Below are 6,835 nucleotides of genomic sequence, written 5' to 3'. Positions count from 1 at the left end.
CCCATTGGGTTTACCTTGTCGACATGTTGACTTTATTATTACAAGGAAAAGCGATCCTGTGCTATACTCCCGGTGATCATTTGCCGATCGGGCACGCAGAGGCCCATCGTGTCCCAAATCACATTCTGGTTCATTCTTCGCCAACAGAGTGCCTGCTGGCCCGTAATGATACAGCAGCTTTATGGTTTCTACGAAGCGTTTGTCGCACAGTTCACTTGCGTTGATCAGTAGTCTTGCCACCCCTAGCGGGTTCTATGCTGCCACCTCTTGCATTGTTTTGTTAGCTTCACACCCCCCCAAAGGAACGCATGGTGGGGTAGGAGCTCCGCTAAGCTGAAATGACAGTAGCCTTGGCAATCGGGTCTCCCCGGACACTTGCTTGTAAAGGAGACAGGGCGCGCGATTTGAAAGGGATAACCAAAGAAGCGCGCTTTTTTAGGGCCCTCTCTCTCCAGCGGAGTGACGTTTGCCCTAACGCAAGCAATTTTGCATTCTGCGGAATCTCATTTCAGCCAGCCATTTCTTTTCAAACAGTTTTCTCTTTTCGATTTGAAAAGAATGGAATGTTGAGAAAGAGTTAGTGCCGTTAGGCACTTCCCCGGCAAAAGTGGGCGCTGCAGGCACTTACCCTGCCCGCGGAAGAGAGGGACCTTAGGCTCCCGAAAGGAAAGTGCCGGTAAGTACAACGTTGGTCTTGAGTTTGGCGGCTGCCATAACCATTGCCTTATGCTCCTCAAGTCGCACGGCCTTTCCAAGCCGCTCTATCTCTCGATTGAGATTAGACTATACATTTTTCTCATCTCTAATTTAAGGTCAACGTTAGGGTACAAGTGCCGATGCAATATTTTCATAAAGGTGTGACTCTTGGTCAAAGAAGGCCTTGGTCTCTTCTCCATAAGCCGGACCGCCAACGTCAAGGCGAGATCACATTGGTCCAGTCCCCGCCAGTGGAAGCATCCACTCGGATAGCAAGGAAAGGTCAGATGACTGCAGCATCCGCCGCTAGCAATTGTTTAGAATGACTGCAGCCACGTCATCGCTTTGGGTGGTCGAATTACTGCAGTTAATTCGAAGAATTGCCTAGCTTTTGCTATCCGTTATGGCGTTCCTTTCTCTTCTCCTCTTCGCATCTTTAGTGGGTCCGGGCTGTCAACTATGTCTCCCGACAATTCTCAGTACATATAGCGGAAAACGCTTTTCACATATCGAGGTCGGAATGGGATCAGGTGTTCCGCGTTTTACTAGGATGCCCGGACAAAACAAACACGCTTGATTAAGAAACAAAAAAGTGCTAACGACAAAAGCACCTGCCAGAGAAAATGCAAATACAGCTAGTACAAGCCTTTGATTATTTAATCGCTACCAACCCACACTTCCCCTCGCACAGTTAGCTTACCCGAACGAATTGACTTTATCAACTCACGTACAGTTAATAAAAAGACGCTAGCGCCTCCCTTTAAGATTCCCTCCAGCCACAGGTTCCCCTACGACTACCATGTTACGACTTCACCCCAGTCACTGACCCAACCGTGATATGCGCCAAGGAGACCACCCATACCAAAATGGGCCACACTCAACGCCGGCATGAAAACTTTAGCAATAGGTGATCTCTGGTCGATGCTTTGGGCGAAACCAATTCCAGGGTGTGACGGGCGGTGTGTACGGGGCCGGGTACGTATTCACCGCGGCATGCTGATCCGCGATTACTAGCGATTCCAACTTCATGTTCTCGAGTTGCAGAGAACAATCCGAACTGAGGCAATCTTTATGGATTCGCTCCGCCTTACGGCCCTGCTTCCTATTGTAATTGCCATTGTAGCACGTGTGTAGCCCAGCCCATAGGGCCATGCGGACTTGACGTCATCCCCACCTTCCTCCATAGTAGAACTATAGGCAGTCTCCTGTGAGTGCAACATCGGCACAGAGGAAGTGTCATCAATCCCGTACCGCCCCGCTGACAAGTAAATAATGACATTGATCCTTTGAGAGCAGCATGTCTTAGCAACACAAAACAAGGGTTTCGCTCGTTATAGGAGTTAACCAAAAACGTCTCACGACACGAGCTGACGACAGCCATGCAGCACCTGTATGAATTTTCGTTTCATCCCGTTAAGGACAAGCACACTTGTTCATATGTCAAGTGTTCATACGTCAAGTGTTCATATGTCAAGGGCTGGTAAGTTTTTGCGCGTTGTATCGAATTAAACCACATGCTCCACCGCTTGTGCAAGCCCCCGTCAATTCCTTTGAGTTTCAGTCTTGCGACCGTACTCCCCAGGCGGAGTGTTTAATGCGTTAGCTGAGCCCCCGATCCGCGACCAAGGACGAACACTCATCGTTTACGGCATGGACTACCAGGGTATCTAATCCTGTTTGCTCCCCACGCTTTCGCACCTGAGCGTCAGTAGAAACCCAGAAAGCTGCCTTCGCTACTTCGGCGTTCTTTCGTATATCTCCGGATTTTATCCCTACCACACGAAATTCCACTCCCTCTATCCCACTCAAGTGAATTGGTTTTTGAAAGCATTCCGCCAGTTGAGCTGGCGCCTTTAACTTTCAACCTGATTCACTGCCTACGTGCCCTTTACGCCCAGTCATTCCGAATAACACTAGCCCCTCCCGTCTTACCGCGGCTGCTGGCACGGAATTAGCCGGGGCTTCTTTTTCGAGTCTTGTCATAATCGTCACTCGACGAAAGAGCTTTACAAGCGGCATTGCCCTTCCTCGCGTTAGCGACGTTTTTCACTCACTCACGCGATATTGCTGGATCAGGCTTGCGCCCATTGTCCAATATTCCCCACTGCTGCCTCCCTATGGGAGTCTGGGCCGTGTCTCAGTCCCAGTGTGGCTGATCGTCCGAAAAGATCAGCTAAGCATCTGCGGCTTGGTCAGCCTTTAACCAACCAACTACCTAATACTACGCAGGCTCATCAAATAGCGCTTTTTAGCTTTATCGAAGCTTGCTTTTTTGCTTTCGTTTCTTTGGGATTCGGCCCAAACTGTTTGGCAGATTCCCACGCGTTACGCACCCGTTTGCCACTTTGTCTTCAACTGTTCTATAAACAGAAAACAACGTTCAACTTGCATGTGTTAAGCATATCGCCAGCGTTCATTCTGAGCCAGGATCAAAATCGGTTTTTTGGTTAAAAAAGGTCAATCTTTGTCGTTGATGATCTCTTGGTTAGTTACCAGCTCTTGCCAATAACCGTAAGCGGAAACGGCCATCGGCAAGGCGAATCATCTTACGTCCCGGGATTGGGGCCGAGCGGGGGTTAAGCATAATCTCAGATCAACAAAGCAGTGCTCAACTAAATAATAGATACTACCGCGACCTTTCCGATCCAGGAAAGCGACCGGACTTGAACCGGTGCCGTTTCCTTTCCTGGTACATAGGAATGCTCTATCCCTTAAGCTACGTGAGCCAACGGGGAAGCCCAACAACCCCAAGCCCCCTGTTACTTTGTCGCCTGTGCGCCTCTCTTTTTGTTGAGTGCCCAAAAACACAACACTCTGGCTATCCAATTTCACTCCACCTTATGATTGATAGCCGACAAGTACACAGCTTGCTATCAACGACCTGGCCTCTTAGTTTAGTGGTTTGTTACGTAAAGGATGGCTAAAGCCTAAAGACAAAGATTCTCTAGCGTTCTCGTATAATAGTCAAACTATAATAATCAAATGTAAATATTTGTGTGGTTAATGGACAGATCATCAAGAGGTGACTTGCGATGTTGAGAAGTCCCCACTTGCGCTTGGTCCGGGATCCCTGAGGGATAGTTTGGCTTCAGGGCGGGCGCTCCAGCAAAGCTAATTCTGTATGCCTATGCAGCGTGTTAGCCAAAGAAGAAGACTGAATTAACGCCATAGCTGCTCCCGCAGTCTTAGTAAGAGATTTTATCCTACTTGGTTTTGTGAATAAAGAAAGTTGAACTGTGCTCGATACAAATCCGCAAGGTTTCAGAGCCTCTCAATTCCAAAAGCATGCCCCGCACAAAAGAAACAAAAAAACAGCTTCCGCTTACGGAAGCCCCGCAACGAAACCTAAACCAAACAAGAGCATGGTGCAATTAATGCTTTTCTTTTAACATCTGTTTTTACACATTTTCATAAATGCTTTTATGTAGTGTAGCTAGCACGCAAAAAAGCTAATGTCGAACGGAGTAAAGCAGTTGCCGGCAAAGATTGCTTTGCTTCGATTTTGCTTTCTTTTAAAGCAAACGCATCTTTTTCTGCTTTCGCTTGTTTGCTTTCTCTATCGCATCTTTTTCTTTGCTTACAGCTTGCTTTCCTTTTCTTTAAACGGTTTTTTCTTTGCTTTAAAACTGCTGACAACATGTAGTGCGGGGGCAGGATTCGAACCTGCAGTCTTCAGGTCATGAGCCTGACGAGTTGCCATTTACTCCACCCGCAATCTTGGCCTTGGCGTTTTGGGGTTGGTTGCCCACCAGCATAGGGACCACCTAGCCTACCATCGGTCCCGAGAGGTTACGTTAGCCTAGCACCTAAAGATCTAAGGGGAACGATACTCCCCAGGCGGGATACTTAACGCTAAGTTAGCTACAGCACTTAGGGGTTGATACGCGCAGCGCAGCGATTAGTCTCCATCGTTTACGGCTAGGACAGGGGTATCTAATCCCATTCGCTCCCCGCTTTCATCTCTCAGTGTCAGTGTTGGCCTAGCAGAGTGTCTTTGCCAAAGGAAAGGTGTTTGAATTGATTTCTACGCATGAAATAAATTGGAGCAGTGGTTTTAAGCCTTTTTTTTTCTCCGTGCGTCGTATCCATAACTTTTTATTCTGAAGCAGACATATCATCTCATTAGGAGTTGCCTCGATACCACCGGCATTGCAGCGCCAGTAACTTATTTATTCTCTTATCCCTCGCCCTCAAGCGTACAGAATCAGTGACCACTCCGCATACAGCCTCAAAGCATACGCGTACAAAATCAGCGACCACTCCGGCCTCAAAGCGTACAAAATCAGGTAAAATATCTTATTTGTTCCATCCTTTGCCTTGCAGGGAATCGGTGGTTCACGTTGTAATGGATAGTAAAACTTCGATTTATCGTGGTTCGGTCTTGGATTTGACCCGTTAGAGTCTGTCTTCGGTTTGCTACTTTAGTTTCGCAACGCGCCATCTTTCATTTGTCGATGCCTCTGGCCATCTTCCTCCTTCCGTTGAGTGTAAATCCGCTACGCCTCCTTTTTTCCCCAGTTCTCGTTATTCGTTTCGCAACGATTCGAAGGCTGGCGTAAGGCTAACAAATCGGGTGTAGAGCAACTAGGCATTTCGCGTAAGTCATGAACAAAGGAGCTGTCGTCCTTTGCATTTGCTATCCTACGCTCTAAAGCTTTAATTCTGTCAAATAGTCTCTCCTTTTGTTCACGCACGACTTGTAGCTCTTTTTCAAGTTTTTTACTTGTGTTGCGTTCGATCTACGCTCTTCCTCAAGTATCCCACGCTCATTGCCTGTACAAATTCGTTTACGTGCATGGTCCACGATATCCGAGTAGAGACGCTAAGGTTGTACCTTTGGAAGGAATTCTGCTAAGCCGGGCGAACTGGTAAGCACTGATCCCAAGCCATACTTTGTGCATTGATCGCCTAAAGATGCTTAAAAAAGGCTAAATGCAAGCTGGTGTCCCTCTATCACCCTTCCCTGCTTGCTTGGCAAGCTCTTAGGGATGGTGCCCTCCTTTCATTGCTGCTGAGATCCACCCACACCAGATACTTACAGTCCCCCAGTGTGGGAGGAATTGTGCCAGACAGTGAATTGTTATTGAGATGCAGATAGTTGATTCCGGCCATGAGACCCAGCTCGGAAGGAATGCTGCCCACGTGAGAGCGCGAGCCACTCCAAGCTGCTAAAGTTAGCATATCCTTTATCCAAACAAAACGAAAGAGCCGGCTATGCTATTTCGCTCATGTAATGTAGCTGCTACCTTTGGATAGAGCCTTTCTATGTACTAGGAAACGGCAACCGGTTCGAGTCCGGTCATGGGCTAGTAGGAAAGAAAAACGGGAACTTTGCTTTCACTTGTCTGAGGATGAAGAATATTATCTCAACCAAACCAAAAGAGCCGTGATTCGTTTGGTGTCGCTTGTTTCCTTTCCGATCCTGAAAATGCGAGCGAAAAGCGAGGCGATAGCACCGGGGCTGCCAGAGGTTCAAGTCCTCTTTGCCTTCACAAACATGGAGTCCTAGGATGGCAGAAATCGAGCGAAACAGACCCTCTTCAAGGTATTTCCTCTTCGAAGCTTTGATGAGCCAACCTATGTCGCCGTTACCAAACAGGTAATCGCGATTAGGAGGAAATGGGATTTGAAACCCTTCGCTCCTTGTCTAAAGTTATATGAATGGCGTAGCTCTTTCATTGCATTGTTTCTGGCCGATACCAGATCGCATCTGAAGGCAATTCGCATATACGATTTGTGGTCCGGCTGTCAACACGTCTCTCCCGAGAATCTCAGTACATATGGCAGAAAAACGCTTTTCACATATCGAGGTCGGAGTGGGATCGGGTGTTCCGCGTTTTACTAGGATGCCCGGACGGAACGAACACGCTTGATTGATGAACAAAGAGTGCTAACGACAAAGCACCTGCCGGAGAAAGTGCAAATACAGCTGGTACAAGGTCGTTCAATCGCTACCAACCTTTTGTGTTATTTGTTCTGAATGTATATGCCATGGTTTTGTGAATCAATGTTCTTGATGATCTCTCGGTAAGTCATTACCTAGGCTAACAACCGTAAGCCGGACCGCCAACGTCAAGGCGAGATCACATTGGTCCGGTCCCCGTTAGCCCAGTGGAAGGATGAGGTGCATCCACTCAAT

General features: G+C 47.8%; 1 pseudogene; it reads right to left on the bottom strand.

The window, feature by feature from the left end:
- Positions 1 to 1,461: 1,461 nt before the first annotated feature.
- On the bottom strand, positions 1,462 to 3,136 carry LOC147464801 (18S ribosomal RNA; annotated as a pseudogene).
- Positions 3,137 to 6,835: the final 3,699 nt, after the last annotated feature.

Source organism: Adiantum capillus-veneris, chromosome 1 (genome assembly GCF_014529385.1).
Source record: "Adiantum capillus-veneris isolate H3 chromosome 1, ASM1452938v2, whole genome shotgun sequence".
NCBI lineage: Eukaryota > Viridiplantae > Streptophyta > Polypodiopsida > Polypodiales > Pteridaceae > Adiantum > Adiantum capillus-veneris.
This window is presented reverse-complemented; position numbering and strand designations above follow the sequence as displayed.